We start from the raw sequence: 13245 nt of genomic DNA, 5'->3' as shown, positions 1-13245 counted from the left end.
CGAGAGGGGGGACTGGAGAATGAGTTATAGGATTGGTTTTCCCAATAGTTAATAAATAAGCAATCCTTAAGAACAGAGTTCATCTAAACAGAAGGCAGTATAAACCCACAGTCTCCTTCACTGGCTAATGTACAGGCTACAGATTTTCCTCCTTGATGCTCCTCCCTCCTCGTCCTTGTGACCAATCCTGAAGTAGGGGCTGGTGGGCCGGGTGCAAAACCAGGAAAGGTCCTCCAGCTGTGGGTTCAGAACCCAGTTCACTGGCATATGACTCCTCATCCTTGTTCTCCCAGGACAGAGTCTGCTTATACCTGTTTTTTCAGAATAATTGCTAATAGAACCCCTGTCCTCTCCAAAGTCTCCTAGTTTAGCTAATAAATTGTATAGTCACCATAAAAGCATATTTATTCTTGGATTCATGTACTCATTTACTTTTTAAAGTAGTAAAGTAGCTTAAAACATTATCCAGTTAAGTCCCTTCACTTGCTTCATTTTCTTGCCTAAATAACATTATTAGCTTCCATTTATTCTGTACCCACTTGTGGCACATTCTGGGTCAAAGTTTTATACGTGAAATCTTATCCTCAGCCCCTTGACACAGTGAGTAGTATTAGTTCTCTTGACAGATGAGAAAACGGAGGCTCTGAGAGGAAAATCAAAGCCAGAACTTGAACCTAGGTCTGTTGGCATCAAAAATCTTTTGTTATTATTATCATTATTTATCATCATGTGTGTGCTCAGAAACAAAACCGGTGACAGCAATCTCCTTTGTATTTCTGGATTTAGAGTGCTGATAATAAAAGGAATGAAGCACTTCAAATGATATCCACGCTCATTGTGTAGTCTTTCTGCCCTCAGTCTCCTCTTCAGAAAAATGTGAAGGTTAATAGTTTCTACCCCATAAGGGTGTGGTGAGGGTTAAGAGCTGATACATGTAAAGTGCTTAGAACAGTCCCTGGTACATTGGAATCTCTCAGTAAATGTTAGTGTTACCATCACCATCAATTTAGAGTTGAATTAAGCACCTCCAGTGCCTGGGACGTCTGAAGAAGTTACGAGCCTGGCTGCTCTCTGTCATCCCCAGCTGACACATCCTCAATGACCACACATTATCCTCTTACCGTGCCATCTGCCTCTGGTTATATTAATTTTGTGTGGAATCTTAGTTCCCTATGGAATCAGGAATTGAACCTGTGCCCCTTGCTGTGGCAGCATGACATCTTAACCAGTGGACCCTCAGGGAAGTCCCCTAAATTACCTTTTTTTCATATTTAAAAAAATTTTTTTATTGGAGTATAGTTGATTTACAATATAGTTTTAGTTTCCAGTGTACAGCAAAGTAGATCAGCTATACATATACATATATCCACTCTTTTTTAGATTATTTTCCCATATAGGCCATTACAGACCTATATTACCTTTTCATTAACATCTCTTTGCTGTTATAATTTCAATGAGTACAAAATATGTAAGAATTTTGTTTTTGCTATCAACACATATGGTTTTCCTCTGGCTACCAACTCATTTACCCAGCTTTGAAAAACTAAAGGACTCTGAGGTAACATTTGAAACGTAATTTGAAAAGGAAACTGTTTAAAACATCAGTGGTAGTTTCTCAGTTTTGCAGTAATTCACAGTATTATTTCATCCCTCAGTTTCTCTACCTCTGAAAGGGATAACTAACAACTAGTTTTGAGATTCTTATTAAAGTTTAGTCTTAAGATGAAGGATTGGTAGTTAACTTGATTTAGGCATCATAATGGTTGAAAATTTTAAAATGTTGAGAATCGTGTAGCAAGCATACTTTTAAAATTAAAAATAATCTATTACCAGAAAGAATAACATGTTCATTGCTGTATAAATTCCTGGTGTGTTCTTTTGTTAAAAAATTTTTATTTATTTTTTTTGTTTATTTTTTTATTATTTATTTATTTACTTATTTATTTTTAATTTTAAAATCTTTAATTCTTACATGCGTTCCCAAACATAAATTATTTTAAATGGAGGCTAATTACTTTACAATATTGTAGTGGGTTTTGCCATACATTGACATGAATCAGCCATGGGTATACATGTGTTCCCCATCCTGAACCCGCCTCCCACCTCTCTCCTCATCCCATCCCTCAGGGTCATCCCAGTGCACCAGCCCTGAGCATCCTGTCTCATGCATCAAACCTGGACTGGCGATCTGTTTCACATATGATAATATACATGTTTCAGTGCTATTCTCTCAAATCATCCCACCCTCGCCCTCTCCCACAGAAGCCAATAGACTGCTCTATACATCTGTGTCTCCTTTGCTGTCCTGCATACAGGGTTATCGTTACTGTCTTTCTAAATTCCATATATATGTGTTAGTATACTGTATTGGTGTTTTTCTTTCTGACTTATTTCACTCTGTATAATAGGCTCCAGTTTCATCTACCTCATTAGAACTGATTCAAATGTATTCTTTTTAATGGCTGAGTAATATTTCATTGTGTATATGTACCACAGCTTTCTTAACCATTTGTCTGCTGATAGACATCTAGGTTGCCTCCATGTCCTGGCTATTATAAACAGTGCTGCAATGAACATTGGGGTACACGTGTCTCTTTCAATTCTGGTTTCCTCAGTGTGTATGCCCAGCAGTGGGATTGCTGGGTCATATGGCAATTCTATTTCCAGTTTTTTAAGGAATCTCCACACTGTTCTCCATAGAGGCTGTACTAGTTTGCATTCCCACCAACAATGTAAGAGGGTTCCTTTTTCTCCACACCCTCTCCAGTATTTATTTTTTATAGATTTTTGGATAGTAGCCATTCTGACCAGCGTGAGATGATACCTCATTGTGGTTTTGATTTGCATTTCTCTGATAATGAGTGATGTTGAGCATTTCTTCATGTGTTTGTTAGCCATCTGTATGTCTTCCTTGGAGAAATGTCTGTTTAGTTCCTTGGCCCATTTTTTGATTGGGTCATTTATTTTTCTGGAATTGAGCTGCAGGAGTTGCTTGTATATTTTTGAGAATAATTCTTTGTCAGTTGCTTCATTTGCTATTATTTTCTCCCATTCTGAAGGCTGTATTTTCACCTTGCTTATAGTTTCCTTTGTTGTGCAAAAGGTTTTAAGTTTAATCAGGTCCCGTTTGTTTATTTTTGCTTTTATTTCCAGTATTCTGGGAGGTGGGTCATAGAGGTTCCTGCTGTGATTTATGTCGGAGAATGTTTTGCCTATGTTTTCCTCTAGGAGTTTCATACTTTCTGGTCTTATGTTTAGATCTTTAATCCATTTTGAGTTTATTTTTGTGTATGGTGTTAGAAAGTGTTCTAGTTTCATTCTTTTACAAGTGGTTGACTAGATTTCCCAGCACCACTTGTTAAAGAGGTTATCTTTTGTCCATTGTATATTCTTGCCTCCTTTGTCAAAGATAAGGTGTCTATAGGTGCGTGGATTTATCTCTGGGCTTTCTATTTTGTTCCATTGATCTATATTTCTGTCTTTGTGCCAGTACCATACTGTCTTGATGACTGTAGCTTTGTAGTAGAGCCTGAAGTCAGGCAGGTTGATTCCTCTAGCTTCATTCTTAAGAGTACTGGCATGGGTAGCCATTCTCTTCTCCAGGGGATCTTCCTGACCCAGGGATCGAACCCAGCTCTCCTGCATTGCAGGCAGATTGTTTACCATCTGAGCCACCAAAGAAGCCCTATCTAATATATATATAAAAGATTTGTGTATATATATATATATATGAGGTGAAGTGAAGTGAAAGTCACTCAGTCGTGATTGACTCTTTGCGACTGCATGGACTATACAGTCCATGGAATTCTCTAGGCCAGAATATTGGAGTAGGTAGCCTTTTCCTTCTCTGGGGGAAATACATACATACATGTATATATATGTATGCATGTGTGTACACATATGTGTATGTATGTGTATACATGTGTACACACACATATATACATATACACATACATATATATATATACACAATTGTATATACATATACATATGTGAAGTCATTCAGTCGTGTCCAACTCTTTGCAACCCTATGGACTGTAGCCTACTAGGCTCCTCTGTCCATGGGATTTTCCAGGCAAGAGTACTAGAGTGGGTTGCCATTTCCTTCTCCAGGGGATCATCCTGACACAGGGAACGAACGTGGGCCTCCCGCATTGTAGGCAGACATTTTACCATCTGAGCCACAAGGGAAGACACACATACATATATGTACACACACATGTATATACATACGTGTACACACATATGTATACATGTGTATGCATGTGTACATACATATTCATGTATGCATATATGTATGCATATGCATGTGTACACACATATATGCATGTATGTATATACACACATACATATATGTATACAAACACGTGTGCACACATATGTGTGTATGCATACACACGTATATGTATATACTATGTGTATATACACACAGTATATACATATGTGTATATACACACATTTTTATGTATTCTTATATATATATCTTATACATGCATAGTAATAAAAATGAGACTAAGCTAGTTTTACAGTATACTTTATTTCACTTTATGAAATATTATAGATATCTTTGTACTTCAGTCATATTCAGACCATCATATTCAACTATTGTTGGCAGCAGAACTAATTTTGCAAAAGGAGCCACCCTACATGAAACATAAAATTCAGGCTTTTGAGGGCAAGACAGTACTGGGAGATCCAGGGCTCCACTCACTCAGGCTCCCATTGGCTCTCTTCCTTCTGTACCTACCCTCCACCCTGTGGGCCCTAAGGCACAATAAAGGCACCCGTGGACCCAAGAGTCATTAGAAAAATATCATAATATATTTAGCCAATCTCTCTTCATTTAGGTTATTTCCAAAGGCTTCCTACTATAAGCAATACTGCAGTGAACATCTTTATAGTTAATCTTGGCACACATGCTTCTTTATATATTTATTTATTTCCTTGGATACTTTTTTTTAGAAATAGAAAATCTGGGTCAAAGGGTATGCCTATTTTAAGAGTCTTTTTATTTAAATTGATGTTGCAAAGTTGTCTTTCAGAAAGTCTGTACAAATTAACCTGCTAACCCTGGGTATTTTCATTAAAAATAAAATCCTGGCCAAGTGTGTTGGTTAATAGCAAAACTATAAAATTTAGAAACTATACCAGATCCTATTAACTTAATAGAGAAACGGAGACAAGATCTCCTCCCTCCAACCCCCCCACCCAAAGAATTCTATGCTTCAATAATTGAGAGAATTTCAAAGCAAAGACTCTGTCCTCAAAGAGCTTATATTTTACAGTAAAACGAAAACAGAGAGAGATAAACATGGAGAAACTCTTGCTCACGCCTATAAACTGAGCTATAAGTTGGCTTAAAGCTCAACATTCAGAAAACTAAGGTCATGGCATCTGGTCCCATCACTTCATGGGAAATCGATGGGGAAACAGTGGAAACAGTGTCAGACTTTATTTTTTGGGGCTCCAAAATCACTGCAGATGGTGACTGCAGCCATGAAATTAAAAGATGCTTATTCCTTGGAAGGAAAGTTATGACCAACCTAGATAGCATATTGAAAAGCAGAGACGTTACTTTGCCAACAAAGGTCCGTCTAGTCAAGCCTATGGTTTTTCCAGTGGTCATGTGTGGATGTGAGCGTTGGACTGTGAAGAAAGCTGAGTGCTGAAGAATTGATGCTTTTGAACTATGGTGTTGGAGAAGACTCTTGAGAGTGCCTTGGACTGCAAGGAGATCCAACCAGTCCATTCTAAAGGAGATCGGCCCTGGGTGTTCATTGGAAGGACTGATGCTAAAGCTGAAACTCCAGTACTCTGGCCACCTCATGCGAAGAGTTGACTCATTGAAAGACACTCTGTTTCTGGGAGGGATTGGGGGCAGGAGGAGAAAGGGACAACAGAGCATCAGATGGTTGGATGGCATCACTGACTCGATGGACATGAGTCTGAGTGAACTGTGGGAGTTGGTGATGGACAGGGAGGCCTGGTGTGCTGCAATTCATGGGGTCGCAAAGAGTGGGACACGACTGAGTGACTGAAATGAACTGAACTGAACTGAAAGTCTTTGCAGATTTCTCTGCAAAGAGAAGTTAACTAAAAAATTTGGTGTTGGGAACCTTAAGTACATAGCAATGCTTTTCTTTTGTACTGGATGCTTCCTTTTATGGTAGGTTGCTAATGTGAAGTGAAGTGAAGTCACTTAGTAGTTTCTGACTCTTTGCGACCCTATGGACTGTAGCCCACCACGCTCCTCTGTCCATGAGATTTTCCAGGCAAGAATACTGGAGTGGGTTGCCATTTCCTTCTCCAGAGGATCTTCCCAACCCAGAGATTGAACCTGGTCTCCTGCATTGTAGGCAGACGCTTTAGCATCTGAGCCACCAGGGAAGTCCTAGCATAGTGCATGAATTTGAAGTCTTTTAAATTAAACCAAGTAAAAGTATTTTCATAGATACTTTCCTAGATATAAATCATCCTTCAGGTTGCTAGAACATTTCCAGGCCCAATGCTGCATGTGAGCAGAGTACTAAACTGACTGCCTTTTTGATGATTTGAAGCACACCTCATCAATTTGACTCAACTCCTAAAGATTCTCAATGGTGCAACACCCTGGAACCTCTTGCAGAACTTTGGAAACAGATCTCTGGATCCAGTCCCACAGACAGCCCCAGATCTTCTGACATAATTGGCCTGGGGTGGCGACTGGCATGGAACTATTTTAAGAGCTCCCTTGTGATTCCAACGGAGAAGGCAATGGCAAGCCACCCCAGTACTCTTGCCTAGAAAATCTCATGGACAGAGGAGCTTGGTAGGCTGCAGTCCATGGGGTTGCTACTAGTCGGACACAACTGAGCAACTTCACTTCACTTTAGCACTTTCACTTTTCACTTTCATGCATTGGAGAAGGAAATGGCAACCTACTCCAGTGTTCTTGCCTGGAGAATCCCAGGGACGGGAGAGCCTGGTGGGCTGCCGTCTATGGTCGCACAGAGTCAGACACGACTGAAGTGACTTATCAGCAGTAGCAGCAGCAGCAGCAGCAGTGATTCCAGTGTGCAGCCAGGATTAAAAATCTGGATTTAACCCAGTACTTCTCTGGTTTCTTATTTTTGTCTTTAAGAGTTGAGTTGAATGGAAAGTAGTCATTTTAAGGAGGCTAGAGAAAAAGAGATTAGACAAGTAATTTCTCTATTTTAAGAATGTCCCACTTTCCAAAGAAAGTGTTAGCCATTCAGTTGTGTCCAACTCTTTGTGACTCCATGGGCTATAGCACACCAGGCTCATCTGTCCATGAAATTCTCCAGGCAAGAATACTGGAGTGGATAACCATTCCCTTTTCAGGGGATCTTCCCAACCCAGGGATCAAACCTGGGTCTCCTGCATAGCAGGCAGATTCTTTACTGTCTGAGCCACCAGGGATGCCCACTCTCCTGAAATAATGCATAAATATTGAGACAGGATTATTGTTCTCTGACCTTAACTGACCTGGAAGGAGGTCAGTATCAGGGAAAGACCATGGGCAGTGTGAAAGGAGATGACATGAAATTAATATCGGTTTAACATAAGTAGCATCTTCTTATGGTGTGTGTGTGCGTGCTAGGTCATTTCAGTTGTGTCTGACTCTGCGAAGCTATGCACTGTAGCCTGCCAGGCTCCTCTATCCATGGGGATTCTCCAGGCAAGAATATGGGAGTGGGTTGCCATGACCTCCTCTAGGGGATCTTCCCAACCCAGGGATTGAATTCATGTCTTTCACATTTCCTGCTTTGGCAGGCAGGTTCGTTACTACTAGCACCGCCTAGGAAGCCCGCCTTCTATGGCCTCACTGCTGAATGACCTTTGTGGTTCTAGCCATCATTCCAAACTAAGTTCTTTGCACTTCAGAATGAGGCCATACTTCTTCCTCAGGATCAAGCATTTCATTACTTAATTTGTCTGGGATCTTATTGTGAAACTCATTACTAAATCCATCAGGGCCCAGCGGGTGTCAGAATGATTTAGCAGTCTTATAAATTTCTCTATATTCTTTCGTAGTTTTCATTGTATCTTAAATGCTTTGGAATGACAGGAAGATGTAACTTATCAAAATGATTTTTAAAACATCTTTTTAAAAAAAAAAAGAGGAGAAGAGAATTATGGAAAGAATCTTTTAAATCCCCAAGTTAATATTTAACTAAGTTAGCATTAAACCTGTTCTCATCCAAGTCCTTGATTGCTTTATTAGAAGTAATTGCTTACTTTGGTTTAAGAGGATTGGCTAGGGCAGGTTACTCGCTTTCATGTCTCATTCACACAAACTTTATATGAAGTATTTTAAATGCATTTTAACTTTTAAAGTTTTGCAACTTAGACAAGAACCTGCAGAAATAAGAGGTATGCTCTTTTTTTTCCATCGATATATTACTCCTATTAAAAAAATCATTCCCACTAATGTCAAATGGACTTTTGGTACCTAATGATCTTGACAAGAACAAATACAACCGTGTGGATTTGGAATCAGGAGAGAATAGGGTCATTTATCTGTGGTGCTGTGGGAGAGACATTTTCTTTTTCAATTTTCTTCCTCCGTTTTCTTATTACAATTACTGTTTGGGTTCATTATGACAACTCTAATCATTATGACTTTTCAAGCTCTCAAGCTGGAGAAAGATTAATGGTAGAAGGAAATACGGTCTTTGGCATTAGAGCTACATCTAGCTGTTAATATAACACAGCAGAAGTACATGAAATCCATTTATTAGATTTATGCTTGTGATGGAGAAAGTGGTATAAGGTATAAAATGTTAAGATGTAGAACCTGAAATATTGGCAGGTGGCACGTATATTTCATCTATTCATTCACTTATTCATTCAACAAATCTTAAGCATCAATTACGTGTGCATGTCATTCACTGAGTTAAAAAATAGACCTTCATAAGACCTAATCTGAAAGGGACGTTGGACAGGAAGGGTGCACAGTGGAGCTACTTACCTGGTTTTGCCCATTCTGAAGACTAGAATTTTGATTCTGATTATTTGGCAAGAGCTCCTGGATCTAGGTGTCTATAAAATTGATAACTAGAGGTTGTTTAAGACAAGCTTTGTTAAAGATCACTGAATCTAGATATGAAAACTGTATCTTTACTAATTCATCCTGTAGTATACAGGCAATAAATGTTCCAACAGTGAGTCTGATACAAGCCTCTAATTTTTCCTCACCAGAGAAATTGGTAATCCTTTTTTAACTATCACAATAAAGAGAAAAGTTCTTGTCCTGAACTGGGTTGTTTTCTTCCAGTGTAGCTGTGTATCTATGTGATGTCCTCCTGTGATGGGTTTAGAGATACCTTCCTTGCCACAGGTCTCTTATTACTAGCCCTAGAGAGTGATTCATTGGACTTCGGTGCTTAACATTGGCAAGGACTACTCTAGATCTGTTTACAAGAGCTCTCCAAGTGTTCTCTCTGTGGGATTTTGTTTCTCAGCCCTATGGCTTTGGGTAGGGCATTTAAAAGACGCTTTGAAGCAAAAAGAGTCATTTCCTGCTTGGAGATCTAACTGTAAAGACCTTTGTCATAGCTCAGAATTAGGGAATCGTGACCAATTGCTGTGCAACTCCATTTGACACCCTCCCTGGTAGAAGTAGGTAAGGAGTAGCTCAGGGGTGTTTCCCTTAAATCTCTTAATGCTCAGTATCATGTAGGTTACAGTCAACATTGGTTGGCACAGAAGATACAACAATTGAAGAGCAGTGTCCCTGTCCCCATGGAGCTCAGAGTCTGGTGAGGGACTCACACAATTATAAAATGATGTGATTAGTGCCATGATAGAAGAGTGTAGGTGTGTGGGGCAGGGTGGGTAGAGGGCAACGTATTGTAGGATTATCCAGAAAGGTGACTTAACTCAGAAAGTCTAAAGGCATTTACAACTTTGCTAAGTATCACAATTTTTAGAATATTGATCACTCCAAAATAGCCTAGGTAGCTCAGTTGGTAAAAAATCTGCCTGCAAGGCAGGAGACTTGGGTTCGATTCCTGGGTTGGGAAGATCCCCTGGAGAAGGGAATGGCAACCCACTCCAATATTCTTGCCTGGAGAACCCCATGGACAGGGGAACCTGGCAGACTACTGTCCTTGGGGTCGCAAGAGTCAGACATGACTTAGCGACTAAACCACCACCATCACTGTATGAAAATATAAACTGGTAAATCTGTACAATGTTTGTCAAGGTAGCATTCTGTTGCTGTTCAGTTTTATCAGTTCTTAAATTGTGAGATGTATTAAGGAGTGGTCAGGGTAGATTTTCCACTAAGATCCTACCAGAGCTAGGGTTTAAAGTTAAATGACAGTAAGTCAGAGAAAATCAAGAAGGGTAACAATCTTATTTGCAGAGGAAATAGCACTCGGAAAGGTCTGACAACAAGAGGGAGTGGGTTAGGAGAGCTGGGTCTATGCTTTCCATGGCAGTGGGGAGGGGTGCCTAGGACCACAAAGGAATGGTGCTGAACGGGTCAGCAGGGGTATGATCATGGAGAATCTTAGGTGCTGAATAATAAGTGAGTTAAAGCTTATCTTGAATGAAGGCAGTGGATGAAAGGGAGATAACCAAAGCCTTTGAACAGGAATGGGACAAAATCAGATTTGTATTTAAATAGAACACTATGGCTGTACTTGGATCATGAACTGGAGAGATGAGACTGGACACAGAAGACCCTGGAAAGGCTGAGGCAAAAAATTAGGGAAGGTAAGCTGGTAGCCTGAACTTAGGCAAGGAAGACTGGAGGATAGAAAGAAACAATGGACTAGATAGGTAATTACTTGGACTGGATTTCATGAGGAAGGGATAATTGCAGTGATGGGGGAACCCTATTCAGCCTGGGCATCAGCCAGTGGGTACCGAATCTGTCTCAACCAATAGTAAGTGTTCAATGAAAGGAAAGAAACTATAACAAACCAAATTTTTATTTTGGTTTGTTATATTTGATTATTCCTTTCCTTTACCATCAGCACCATATTTTAAGTATTTTTATGTTATTTTCTGTTTTTTAAATTTTTACTATTTGTTTTGAATAAGAAATACATTCATATGTTTCAAAATTCAAAAACTTCTTAACAAAGTAAAGATCAAGCAGTCTCTTTCCCTCTCATCTACTTATCTCTTATGTTTCTTTGTAGGGGTCTTTGTGCAGATACCAGCAAATACAAATACCTATTATCCCTTTCTTCCACAAAAGGCAGAAGCCTACTTGATACTGTGACCTTTACCTTGATCTTTTTTGTTGTTTTTTTTGCTTTATTTTGTTTTTTCAACCTAATAGTATATCCTGTGTAATTTTCCATATTAATATCAGTTCAGTTCAGTTGCTCAATTGTGTCCAACTCTTTGCGATCCCATGGACTGTAGTGTGCCAAGCTTCCTTGTCCATCGTCAACTCCTGAACCTTGCTCAAACTCATGTACACTGAGTCAGTGATGCCATCCAACCATCTCATCCTCTGCCACCCCCTTCTCCTCCTGCCTTCAATCTTTCCCAGCATCTGGGTCTTTTCCAATGAGTCAGTTCTTTGCATCAGGTGGCCAAAGTATTGGAGTTTTACGTTCAGCATCAGTCTTTCCAATGACTATTCAGGACTGATCTCCTTCAGATTGACTGGTTTGTTCTCCTTACAGTCCAAGGGATTCTCAAGAGTCTTCTCCAACACATTTAAAGGCATCAGTTTGTCAGCACTCAGCTTTCTTTATAGTCCAACTCTCACATCCATACATGACTACTGGAAAAACTATAGCTTTGACTAGACTGACCTTTGTCAGTAAAGTAATGTCTCTGCTTTTTAATATGCTGTCTAGGTTGGTCATAGCTTTTCTTTCAGGGAGCAAGGGTCTTTTAATTTCATGGCCACAGTCACCATCCGCAGTGATTTTGGAGTCCTTCAAAAATTAAAGTCTCTCACTGTTTTCATTGTTTCCCACCTATTTGCCATAAGGTGATGGGACCAGATACCATGATGTTAATTCTTTGAATGTTGAGCTTTAAGCCAACTTTTTCACTCTCCTGACTTTCACTTTCATCAAGAGGCTCTTCAGTTCCTCTTCTCTTTCTACCATAAGGGTGGTGTCATCGGCATATCTGAGGTTATTGATATTTCTCCTGGCAATTTTGATTCCATCTTGTGCTTCATCCAACCTGACATTTCGCGTGGTAATCTCTGCATAGAAGTTATATAAACAGAGTGACAATATACAACCTTGACATACTTCTTTCCCAATTTGGAACCAGTCTGTTGTTCCATGGCTGGTTGTAACTGTTGCTTCTTGACCTGCATACAGATTTCTCAGGAGGCAGGTGAGGTGGTCTGGTCTTCCCATCTCTTTAAGAAATTCCACAGTTGTGATCCACACAATCAAAGGTTTTGGTGTAGTCAGTAAAGCAGAAGTAGGTGTTTTTTCTGGAACTCTCTTGCTTTTTCGATGATCCAGCAGATGTTGGCAATTTGATCTCTTGTTTTTTTGCCTTTTCTAAATCCAGCTTGAACATCTGGAAGTTCACAGTTCATGTACTGTTGGAGCCTGGCTTGGAGAATTTTGAGCATTGCTTTACTAGTGTGTGAGATGAGTGCAATTGTATGGTAGTTTGAACATTCTTTGGCATTGCCTCTCTTTGGGATTGGAATGAAAACGGACCTTTTCCAGTCCTGTGGCCACTGCTGTTTTCCAAATTTGCTGGCATATTGAGTGCAGCACTTTCACAGCATCATCTTTCAGGATTTGAAATAGCTCAACTGGAATTCCATCACCTCCACTAGCTTTGTTCATAGTGATGCTTCCTAAGGCCCACTTGACTTCACACTCCAGGATATCTGGCTCTAGGTGAGTGATCACACCATCATGGTTATCTGGGTCATGAAGATTTTTTTGTATAGTTCTTCTGTGTATTCTTGCCACCTCTTCTTAATATCTTCTGACTCTATTAGGTCCATATAATTTCTGTCCTTTATTGTGCCCATCTTTGCATGAAATGTTCCCTTGGTATCTCTAATTTTCTTGAAGAGATCTCTAGTCTTTCCCATTTTATTGTTTTCCTCTATTTCTTGGCATTATTTATAGACAGTGGCTTCCTTCTGTTTTGCTTACAGCTGCATAATATTCCATGGTGTGGATATACTGGAGTTTATTAAACTGGTTCCTCACTTAGATTCTTTCCAGTCTGCTGGTATTATTTTTAAAAGTGCTTCAAATAGGCATCTTATATTTTCATCATTTTGTATGT

The sequence above is a fragment of the Capra hircus genome, chromosome 20 (genome assembly GCF_001704415.2).
Source record: "Capra hircus breed San Clemente chromosome 20, ASM170441v1, whole genome shotgun sequence".
In the NCBI taxonomy this organism is placed as follows: Eukaryota; Metazoa; Chordata; class Mammalia; order Artiodactyla; family Bovidae; genus Capra; species Capra hircus.
The sequence above is the reverse complement of the archived record's forward strand: the minus strand, read 5'-3'. Positions refer to the sequence as shown.